The sequence below is a fragment of the Megascapheus bottae genome, chromosome 17 (genome assembly GCF_031878675.1).
Source record: "Megascapheus bottae isolate mThoBot1 chromosome 17, mThoBot2.hap1, whole genome shotgun sequence".
Classification (NCBI taxonomy): domain Eukaryota; kingdom Metazoa; phylum Chordata; class Mammalia; order Rodentia; family Geomyidae; genus Megascapheus; species Megascapheus bottae.
This window is the reverse complement of record NC_143525.1, coordinates 8463824-8476220: the sequence shown is the minus strand read 5'-3', so window position 1 is coordinate 8476220 and position 12397 is coordinate 8463824. Positions and strand designations below refer to the sequence as shown.

Genomic DNA, 12397 nt, shown 5'->3' with positions numbered 1-12397 from the left:
CAGCTTGTTTGTTCACGGATGGCATTCAACCACTTGAATCATACCTCCAGGCCAGCATTTAGATGTTTATTTTGGAAAACTATTTTCATAGATTTTTTCCACCTGGGCTGGCTTTGAGTCCTGATTCTTGGAATCTCAGCTTCCTGAGTAGTTACGTTTACAGGCATGAACCACCAGCACCCATCTTGAAACTTCTTTTGTATTGGTATGGGTCTCACTTTCATGGCCTCATACTGAGAGAATTACCTCTTTACAGCTCCTATGGTGAAATATAGGCACACTTGGCAGTACTGAGTTAGAAGGCTAATTACGTCTTTTTTATTGTAATTAGTAAAAGGGTTACATGATATTTGCCAGATAGAAGGTGCATTAATTCACATACATTGATACCCTTTCACATGTCTTGGTACCCATTTCCCTCCCCCCCCCACTAATTACCTCTTTATAAGTCTTGTTATTAAATACAAGGCACAATCGGAAGTACTGAGTATTAAGGCTTGTTATCTTTTTGCAGGTCATATCATTGAATAAAGGTGCATCTGGCAGACTGAATTTTAAGGCAACACTAAAAAGGGGACACAGGGGACTCTCTTTGGAGGAGCTTTACAGTCTCATCAATCATATTAGTTTATGATCTGCTTTATAATTACTCATTGACCCAGTAACCTACTGTAGTGGGCACAAAACCATGGTGACTGAGAGGGTGGCCCTTGAAAACCAGCCTCTCTGAGACTCACAGAAACATATCTTTAAATATGGCCCTTGGGAGTCTGAAGCCCGTGGGAATGTGGTTTGAGCAGTAATGTCTCCCAGGGTTTGTGAAGCCACGCAACTTAGGCTATGCCTAATCGCTATGAGCTTAAAAGCTACTGGGAACTCAATTATAATGTGATATTTACATTCTTATAAATCCAAATTGCAGCTTGGAAGCCATCCAGCAAATTCATTTCTGGATAAGAAAAGCTGATGAAAATCTTGTACCAGGAGGCTACATATCCCAAATATTACAATAAATATCAGTCATATTTGCATTCAAATATTAGGCTATTTATTCCAAATATGGTAGTGCCACAATTATGTGATAAACATGAAATATGCAAAATGGTTATTTACATTTTGTCTTCAATTTCCCAATAGCAATGTTTAAATTTAGTGCTATTATATTTTCTCTCACTTATCTGGTTGTCATGCTCTCTGAAAAATTCTATTATAAATAACCCTGCATTTCCTTACTATTTATGCCTTTTCGTTTGCTTACTATTGCTTTTCTAAGACTTCAAGATTCTCATCTTCATCTTCTGTTTTGGATAGGTTGATCTAAGCAGGGAGGAAATGTGTTGAATTAAAGCTAGAATCACCTTGGTGTGGTGGTTCAAGTCTGTAATTCTTGCTATGTGAGAAGTGGAAATTGAGGGATCATGGGGCCTGAGAGCATGTGAGACTCCATATATCTCCATCAATGGCTGGGCTCCCTGGCACTGTCTGTTATCTCAGTGACAGGGCAAGCCCAATGGCCAGTCACAGTGTTGTGCTCCTATCATCCCCAGAATACAGGGAGGCACAAATAGAAGGATGGAAGCCCAAGGTAACCTAGATATAAAGTAGATGCTAGCTCAAGAATAAGCAGTACAAAAAGGGGAATAGGGGACCTGGGAGCGTGACATAGCGGTAGAGTGCTTTCCCTGTATGCACGAAGACCTGGGTTCAATTCCTCAAAACCACATACATAGAAAAAAGCCAGAAGTGATGCTGTGGCTCAAGTGGTAGAGCTCTGGCCTTGAGAGAGCCCAACGACAGTTCCCAGACCCTGAGTTCAAGCCCCAGGACTGGCAAAAATGGGGGGAGCCTAGGTAGTAGAGTGCCTATCTACTTACCTAGCAAACATGTCATGAGTTCAATCCTGAATAGGGCCAAACACACACACACACACACACACACACATATATATATACAGAGAGAGAGAGAGAGAGAGAGAGAGAGAGAGAGAGAGAGAGAGAGAGAGAGAGAGAGAGAGAGAGAAAAGGAACTTTTGCAGACTTTAATATAATCAACAGAAGAAAATGGGGGGAGCAGTCCTGGGGCTTGAAATCAGGGCCTGGGCACTGTCACTGAGCTTCTTTTGCTCAAGGCTAGCACTATACCACTTGAGCCACAGCACCACTTCTGGACTTTTCTGTTTATGTGGTGCTGAGGAATCCAACCCAGGCTTCATGCATGCTAGGCAGCACTCTACCACTAAGCCACATTCCAGCCCAAGTTTTTGTTTTTTTTAAATCAACAAAGAAGATTGTGTGTGTGTGTGTGTGTGTGTGTGTGTGTGTGTGTGTGTGTATGTGCATGGTGTCCACAATTTTAAGATTCATCAGTACTGAGTTTTAAATGTTCACTAATGTTTGTGTGTTTCAAGGCCAGATCATAGCTAAAATTAAGTAGATGTGTGGCTATGTCCACATTTTTGTATGCCATCAACAATTGTATTCCTCATTCTATTGCTGTTTTTAGTACTAGATCTTAAAAGACTTTCCCCGTAAGTCTATTCTAGGCACTTTTCTTTTCTTCTGATATTTTCATATCCCTTTTGGTCTTGACATGTTTAACCCATTTATGGTGTGTTTGGGTATAAGATGAGATTCTAAATGTAATTTTCCTAATGGTTCGGCAGCTGTTTCAGCACCTGCTAATGACTACCTATCCTTTCCCCCTACTGATCTGAGGAACCATTTTAACACTCGTAGTCAGGGAATTCTAAGGAGTTCTAACAAGAGAATGATGTAGACAATTCCTCAAAATCTTCCCAGTTCTTTTGCCAGGATCATTTCCAGTCAAATGATCCATTTTTTTCTTAACCAAATAACATAGTCAGCATTGACTACAATTATCTACTCCTGTATCCAGTCTGTCCAGTTCACATCTGTCTTGTCCCCTCTCATACAAGAGCTCCCAAAGTTGCATTAGAAAGCTGCTGAGGAACTCAAGCCACAGCCTTTTGCACCATAACACACATCTTCTAAAACCACACCCTATTAAGGGCCTTCCCAAGCTTTCTAGTGAACTTTCAACTTCCTGCACATTTCGGCAGAACTCCGATTTCCAAAATTAATCTCCAGCTTACTAGTATTTCACAGTTTAGAAGCTTAGCTGGAAATGTATCGAGCTACTAGAAGACGTAAGACTTACCCACTCTTAGGATAATTATAACACCAAGCACTAGACTAAAATGTTTTCATTTCACTCTGTTGCCAGAGGTAGATGCAATTATGAATCCCCATTTAACAGCTGGAAAATCAAAGCGCACCAAGTTTGTGTTATGGGCTGTCACAGAGCTCCACGTTGTAGAGCAAGAATTCTGTCATGTACCTGTACAGTAAGAGCACAATGCAATCCCTTTGTCCAACTGACTTATGTAAATTACACCAGAATTCGCACTTCACCAGGGCCTATAAGGACCTGTATAACTCGCATCTGAACTTGAAGGCCGATGATCTTGAAGGAGCAAATTGAGGCTTCTCAGTGTGACCCTCAATGCTTGGGCTGAGAGATCTTCATAATTAGAACAAGGATCAACTTTCTTAGGACTGATTTGTTTCCCTCCTGGGTTCTATTCTTCATCGTTTTGTAACATGAAAGACTCCCGTCTTTTGAATTGGGATGTGGACTCCATAAACTGCTTCATCAAGCATTTACTCCAACTGTGCAAAAATAATGTTGATGGAGTTTTATGGGGTTTTAAAGATTTATGTCCATTGTATTTGTTTCTCTTGGGGCTGTACAATCCATCTCCTGACTAACGATGACAGCTGACAAAGGGCTAATGGTTGCTCACATCTCCGCTCCTCCAAATCTCCTTGTGTTCTTTTCTGTCCAGTCCCAGTGAGAGGTTTAGTGTGATTCATTACCTTTGCAACTACTAATTTTCAGGAGACATCAGTTCTTCTAGGGGTACAATCATTTGGGGCCAAGTATTGAAGTGATCTTTTCTTATACCCTACTATGTTCGGAATTGGGACAGCAAAGTTCATCTGTGTTAATTATGTGTTCAAGGGCACACATTCAACCCACATTATGTATTTTATGGCAGAGTCTGATGGAACTCTCAGATCTCCTAACACCCTCAAGCTCTGCTTTTGGTCTAACAGCTTGCAGCCTTGCGTTGTATGACAAATCTTGCTTTTTGATGATTTTTTTTTCTTTTGCAGTCACTTAGGTTTCATGTAATCTAACCCAGCTTGAAAGTGCACTTCCCTGTCCTGTATAACAACGTGCCTGTGAATGAGTTTATGATAAAGACACGTGCGCCCAATGACGGCTTTCTCATCTTCTCTCTGAGTAAAGACACACAATTTATAGCGTCGCACCCTGGCAGTGTAGGCACCACAGCCTGAATAGTTTGTAAGTACATCTCCTAACTCCTTTTAATGGTCACGTGTCACAAGTGCTTTTTATAAGGCCTGAAAAACACAATTCTTGCATATTTTGGCTGTCACTAAGTTCAGTCGATGCACTCGACCAAATATGCTTTTAATTTGGTACATAAAAAATACGATGTAAAAACTGAAGTTGGCTCAGTCGCATCCATTCCTAGCCCCTTCTTTCTTGGAGATTCAGGACCAAAGGATGCTGATTTCTTGGCTTTTCATGTAGCATTGGACATAAAGTGAGATGTGAGTGGAATCTTTCTGAACAGGGTCCTGAGGGGCAAGGTTCTGCCTTCTCCTAGCTGGAGCATTTGCGTGACTTTCAAAGGTATAGTCGCCAGCTCACGATGATGAAGTAAGAGTGTAAAGATTAAAAAAAAAAAAGTATGGGTCATAAGCATGACAGAATGGCAAGCAAGGGAAGGCATTTCCTGGGGACACAGGCACTCTGCATTGTCTTCTTTTTCATAAAAAGTGGGCATTGTTCTCATTTACTTGAAAACAGAAAGATACAGAGGTTAAGATCAATAATGATTATAGTACTGAATTTCCAAGCACTACATTGTAATGTTTTCCTAATTAATGCACTATTTCTATGAACATTTATTCGTGTGTGTGTGTGTGTGTGTGTGTGTGTGTGTGTGTGTGTGTGTGAATTCAGGGCTTCGCTTGTCTTTCTTACTCAAGGCCAGCTCTCTAACACTTGAGCCACACCTTCACTTCCAGCTTTTAGCTGGTAAAGATAAGTCCCTCTCTCTCTCTCTCTCTCTCTCTCTCTCTCTCTCTCTCTCTCTCTCTCTCTCTCTCTCTCTCTCTCTCTCTCTCTCTCTCTCTTGCTGGGGCTGACTTCTAACTGAATCCTTATATCTTAGCCTCCTGAATAGCTAGGATTATAGGCTTAACCTCCATGAGCCTTTTTACTTCAGAAAAAAATGGCATGAGCATCTACAGTTTGTACAAGCTGATTTTTATTTTGCACTCCATGGTGGATTATGAGTGTTTACCTACGCATTAAGCACTCTTGTGCAATGTGGTTTTTAATGGCGATACGATGCTCATGTTAGAAATATGCCACTGCTGAATGTATCAGTTCTTCATGGCTGGCATTTGTAGTACACATACATTTCTAGATTCTTCCTGCTAGCTACTAAACATCCTATATGAAAGAAACAGGAATTTGGGGAGGGGTTGAGCTTGCTAGGGAGCTGAGGTCTTAGGGACGGTCTCAGATGACTCCTCAAGTTATATTTCTGCCTTACACACCCTTGTTTTGAAAGTGAAGATATCAGCAATCTAGAAACCTCAAGTGTAGACAACTAAAATGAAGAACAAAAATAAGAAAGCTAGTTTTTGTCTGGGCATGGTGGTTCACACCTGTGATCTCAGAATTTGGGAACCTGAAGATTGTAAAATAGAGGACAACATGGACTGCATAATGAGTTCTTTTTAAATTTTTTTTTTGCCAGTCCTGGGCTTATACTCAGGGCCTGAGCATTGTCCTTGTGCTTTCTCAAAGCTAGCATCTGCCATTTGAGCCACAGCACCACTTCTGGCTTTTTTCTATGTATGTGGTACCGAGGATTTGAACCCAGGTCTTCATGCATGCTAGGCAAGCACTCTACCTCTAGGTCATAATGAGTTCTTGTATACTCATTCCATCCCCTTAATAAAAGCAGAAAAGAGAAACCATGATTTCTGTAGCAGAGGATAAGGGAAAGCTTCCTGTCAAGGAACTTTGATAGAAACTTTTAAAAAGTTTATATACTTTCATAAACTGGAGTTAAGTCTTGTAACTGAAGAGAGGTATAGGCTGAAAAGTACAAAACATTTACAAAAGAAATGTTCAGATCACGAATAAATAGATTATTCCATGTGCATTCCTCGAAAGAATTAATATTGTCAAAATATCCAGTGACTCACAACTATAATCCTAGCTACTCAGAAGACTGAAATCTGAGGATTACATTTCAAAGTCAGACCAGGTAGAAAAGTTCGTGACCCTTTTATCTCCAATAAACTACTCAGAAAAAAAAAGTGGAAGGGGTGCTGTGGCTCAAATGGTAGAGTGCTAGCTTTGAGCAAAAGAAGATCAGGGACAGTGCCCAGGCTCAGAGTTCAAGCCCCAGGAACAGCTAAAACAAAAAAGCAAAACAAAACAAAATTTATTAAGCATTTATTGTGTATCAAGTACAATTTGGGGTCTGAGATATGGTGGTAAGCAAAATACAATATGTGCCCTCCCTCATGGAATGAACTTTTAGTGAAAAATGGCAAATGGGAATGACCATCATAATATCAACAATGAATAAAGACCAGGAAACAGAACTAAGAAGGGAGCAATGAGAAGGAATGACACATTTATTAAGGGAAGTCCCTCAGGGAAAACTATATTTTGAGATGGTCTCCCTTCTCTGCCTTCTTTTCCTTTTGCTAGTTAGGACTGGGACTTGGACTCGGGGTCTGATTGTTTCCTTCAGCTTGTTCTCTCAAGGATGATGCTCTATTACTTCAGCCATGACTCCAGTTTTCCACTGGTTATTTTGGAGATGGAATCTCCATATGGGCTTTTCTATCCAGTATGGCATCACTCCTGCCTACTGCTTCCAAGAGGAGGTATTATTGACATAGGCCCCTAGACCCAAATCTAGGTGGTAGCTTTTGATTTTCTAAAAGGTGAGAAAGCCAAAGGGGAATGAGCTGTGCTGTCAGTCTCTGGTGACTTGGGGAATTCTGTTACATGAGGACATCTTCTGGTGCCATGTTGTACAGAAAAACACAGGCCTGCCGTGTTGTCACTATTCTAGTCTTCCTACAGCATGCTCATGATCGGTCATTTATCATCTTATTTGCATTTTCATTGATTCCCCTGGTCACTCATGAGTCTTTATTAAATAAAGATGCAGCTACTCAGACATTAAGTAGGTATGTTTTATTTGCCACTGAATGGACTGCAATTCTAATTTTGTTTCTGTTTTGATGACTCACTTTACAAGGAGTTTTTCAGGAAAAAAAAGATTATCCTCCCAGTAACATGTTTTATTACGCGTCCAACTTTGTCAACATTAATAAAAAAAATTCTATTGCTTTATGTGGTCATAATTTTTAAAGTCCTTTGTTTATGTTGATTTAACAAACACTTTCGATCTTTTTACTGTGTCTCTTCCATCCCTCTCTTGGAAATCTCAACCCGGTTATCTAGTACTTTTTTTTTCAGAAGGTTTTATGACTATTATGTTTATTTTGTTTTTCTATATCTGAATTTGTAGGGATGTGAAACATTTGGTCTCATTTCTTACATCTGAAGAGTCCAGACATCGTATTTATTTAGTTAGTTTTGTTTAGTGTGCTTTCTTGTTTGGGATTTGAACTCAGGGCTTCACAAAGCTGATCACTCTATCACATGAGCTAAGCCTCCATCCAGCTATTTGCTGGTTAGTGGACATGGAATCTCTCAGATTTTTCTTTTCAAGTTGACATTTAAATGGCCACCCTCTACATCTCAGCCTCCTGAGTAGCTAGGACTACAGGAGTGATCTACTGGCACCCAGACTATTTTGTTTAATTTTTATCTCTAGGTAGCTTTTAAAATGTGCATTCACTTACTTTAAGAAACAATCTTTCTTAGCAGGTTAGCAAGAGTGCAGAGTAGCTGACAAATGTACATGCTCTCTGCCCGTCTTGAAGCTCTTCAGGTTTAATGGACATTGATTACGATTCCATGTTTCTTGGTATCTGGTGTAGTCTACTAATCACAGGACACGCAAACTGCCATTCCATAACAAAATATTTGCTCTTGTATATTTGACATGATTTCTGCTATGTTTTTCCTGTTTCTTTTTGGGGGTTCACAATTTACATTCATGCCAATCTTTTTCTGAGCAATATTTATTTTTTAATTTCAACATGGTTTATAGCGTTTCAGATGATTATTTCTATTATTCTTTATTGAATTTCTTTTGGCTCCTATATCTTTCTTCTATTGTTCACTTATGTCTCATCCAATAAAAATCTGGTGCAGTGGTGTGCACCTGTCACCCAGCTGCGTGAAAACCATAAAGCTTAAGTAGGGTGAAGGCCAGACCAGGCAGTCTGAATATGTATGAGTAGGAGACCCTCTTTAAAAAAATAATAAAACCAGGCTGGGAGTTTGGCCTAGTGGTAGAGTGCATGAAGATCCAGGTTCAATTCCTCGGTACCAAATGCATAGAAAAAGCCACAAGTGGTGCTGTGGCTCAAGTGGTGGAGCTCTAGCCTTGAGAAAGCCCCAAAACAGTGCTCAGGCTCTGAGTTCAATCCCCAAGACTGGCAAAAAAAATAACAAAAGTAAAAAACGTTAATGGTGTGATTCAAATGATAGAGTAACTTCCTTGTAAGTTGAACCCCAGTATCACCAAAATGAATGAATGAATGAATGAATTAGTGAATTTAAATTTTAAAAAACATAGCCTCTACGATTTTGATTATGTCTTGAGAAGATGAAGACCCTGGGGAAACGTGATCACCAGCCATCCAGTTTAAAGTCATACAGGAGAAACATCCAGGAGGGGTTGTTAGCAGAGAGTTCTGTGAGCAATGAGGAAGAATGACAACAGACAGAGATGTGTCCAGACTTGGACACATAAGGACTCTGGGAGTGTAGGGCCTTTGTGATGTAGCCTCTGTGAACTACGGTTGGCTTTCTCTTGACTGGACAAGCCTCATTTTGAACCCCTCTTCCTTTACCTATTTTCACTACTGATTCTTAAACCACACTTTGGGTCTTGGACTTGTGTTTCTGCTGTTAGCTCAGAGTCCTGTTGACTCAAGGCCTCTCTTCAGAACCCTACACCATTCCAGCTAGTACACAGGGGTGGGAGTGTGGTTGTGGAAGACCAGTGGGCTGAGAGGATGATGCCCAGTGGATTTCCAGAGTCTAGGGAGTCTCATTGTCAATATGGGTCATCCCTCCTCATGTGCTCTAAGGAGTTGGATTGAATCATGAAGATCTGATAATTACTCATGGTGAAGGATGAATGCTTGGATTCCTTTATTTTGGCTCCAAGGTGCTTCTGATTTGTGTGTGTGTGAGTGTGTGTGTTGGTACTAGGTTGGAACTGAGGTTGTGGGTACTGTCTTTAGCTTAATCACTCAAGGCCAGTGCTCTACCAATTGAGTTATATCTCCACTTTTGGCTATTGGGGGGGGCGTTAATTAGAAATAAGAATCTCACTCACTTTCCTGCCCAAGCTGGCTTTGAACTGTGATCCTCGTATCTCATCCTCCTGACTGGCTTAGGATTACAAGTGATGTGAGCCACCAGTACTCAGCTAAGGTGCTTCTATCTTTAACTGATATTTTTTTTTACAAGGTTGACATATCCCTGCCAATTCTAAGTTAGGATGAATAGAAAGAGCATAAAGAACATCATAGTGCACAGCAAAGAGAAGAGAAGATCAAGTAAGCGAGTAGGGGAGAGAGGCTTGCCAGATTCCCATGAGAAGAGGCAGGGACAGCGTGGGAGAAAAGTGAAGCCAGAGAGAAAGACTCAGCAAGGACTTCTGAGTGGATTTGGTGTGACAACTTTCATTTACAATATATTATCTGTGTGTGTAGGTGGAGCAAAAGTTGTTGCTTCTTCCCTGGGCCCTTTGAATTGCAGGCCCTTCGGGACAAGGCTTCTCTGGCTTTGAGAAACAGTTGAGGTGCTTTTGCTTCAAAGCAAAAATGAGGTGGGGTAATGGAGGGAGAGAGGTGGGTTGTATTGCCAGTTATAGTTCTGATATAGTTATAGTTCAATATGATTGCTTCCTCGGTTTATTTTCCAAACAGAAAGACGGACGGTCTGTGACGTTCACAGGCTTCTGATTCATTGATTTATTAAAGGTGTTCAAATCTGCAGGTACAGATTAGACCTGAAATGAGCAGAAATGGGTCATTTAAAGCATTCTTATAACATTTTTGGCCTTTAGCAAACACAAAAGGTACATATATTTAAGAATGAACTTAAACAAGAAAGCTATAGAGAACAATATAATAGCTACTAAATATGAGCGCTAAAATATGCAACATACTTTATTTTAAAATGCCCATAACATATTAATATAAACTGATCACATTATTTATTTAGAAAATAAATCTTAGAATAGTCTCACCAATGGAAATTTTTATACTGGCAACATCTAAACACATTTTCATTAAAATATCTACAACTTACTAGTGCCAATTCAAATAAAACAAAACTAATCTCATAAAATTAAAACAAAATCCTACATAAACAGCTTTTGGACCTCATAGAGGAAAAACTATAATTCAGAAATATTTTGTAAAACTTGATAAGAAAGCTGCCTATGGAAAAACTAGGGAATGTTGCTGTAGTCAAACTCAGGGCAATTTTGTAGCTTTTAAATCTTTTCATTATTAAGCAAAAAGGGTGAACATAAAATAACCCAGCCTTCAAATAAGATATGTAGGTAGGATGGCAAAGTCAGCTTTAGGAAAGCAGAAAAGGGAAAGGAAGGAAAGGAGAGAGGGAAGAAGGAAGTAGGGAAGGCAAGGAAGGAAGAAAGAAAAGGAGAAAGATGAAGGAAGGAGGGAGAGAAAAGGGGAAGTGAGAGAAGAGGGAGAGGCAAAAAGAGTCAAGACAGAAAGAAGGAAGGAAGAGAGGAAGGAAGGAATGAAAGAAGGAAGGAAGATGAGGGAAGGAGGGAGGCAAATGAGAAAAGGGAGGAACAAAAGAGGAAAGGAGGAAGAAAGTAAGAAATGAAGGAAAGAAAAAAGAAAAGAAGGGAAAAAGGAAGAAAGGAAGGGAAACAGATAGAAAAGGGGAAAGCATTAAATGTGTCTCCTTAACTGTGTTATCTGGAACTTACTAATATCCTATCTGAACCAACTCTATAAACAAACCTTTCAAGCCTAACTAAAAATCAAAGAGGAAAAGTTCACTACAAGGGAGAGGTGCTTGTCATAAGAGAGGAAAAGCATCCTAAGAGGAGACTGTGTGTTGTTTCAGGCTAATACGCCCAAAACTCTGAATGAAATAACCGTTTTTCTAGGAAAATATAAATGGCCCAAACTGACTCCGGGTGAAGTAGGAAGTTTGAAGAGAACAAAGTAAGTAGGACAGAAATGGAAAGTGCAGTCAAGGCTCACCTCCAAACATGGCTGTGTGTTTTATGAACCATATTTTTTCCAAGTTTGAAGAACAGATAATTCTTTTACTCTATAAACTGAGTGAAGAGAAGAAACAAAGCTTCCTAACTGGTTTTATGAAGTGATCACAATCCTGGGCCTAAACCTGGACAGCCTTAGCCCAAGTGAAGAAAAGTTAAATAAGTTTCCCATTTGTACATCAGAAGGAAAAATGTCAGGAAGTTGAATTTGAAAGTATGTAAGAAAATGCTGCCCCATGCGCTGTGTTCTCTTCCTTAAAGAATGAAGGTATGCATTAGCATTAAGAAAAATATTACTGGGCCAGGAGTTTGGCCTAGTGGTTAAAGTGTTTGCCTAGCATGCATGAAGACCCGGGTTCGATTCCTCAGTACCACATACATAGTAAAAAGCCGGAAGTGGTGCTGAGGCTCAAGTGGTAGAGCTCTAGCCTTGAGAAAGTCCAAGGACAGTGCTCAGGCTCTGAGCTCAAGCCCAGGACTGGCAAAAAAAAAAAAAAAGAAAAGAAAAGTATTACTAAAAAATTCCTACTTAATAATAAACAGGCTGGAGAAAAGAACCTATTAGCATCATAATAAAAAGAGTCTGATAAAATCAAATGTCATGAGCCAATAGAAAAATGAAGGCAATTATTGATATGAGACAAAAGGATATATCTTAAACTGGTGGCAATTTTATGCCCTGATGAAACTCTGGAAAGTTCTCTGGAGTCAGGTTCACACTGCCACCAGTACCCTCTCCACAATAATCCAACTCGTTCTGGAAGTTTTGGCCAATGCAATAAAACAAATGGCTGATGGATACCTGAGAGGAGTCCAGGGCAAAAATATAAAGTT

General features: G+C 39.9%; 1 long non-coding RNA gene across 2 annotated transcripts in view; it reads right to left on the bottom strand.

Annotated features, from left to right (window-relative positions):
* Positions 1-10095: 10095 nt before the first annotated feature.
* LOC150050935 (uncharacterized) overlaps positions 10096-12397 on the bottom strand; it is a 37108-nt gene continuing 34806 nt past the window's right edge. For both annotated transcript variants that reach the window (XR_016538396.1, XR_016538395.1), the window contains exon 3: positions 10096-10306. This is a non-coding gene — a long non-coding RNA (uncharacterized LOC150050935). The remainder of the gene's footprint in view (positions 10307-12397) is intronic.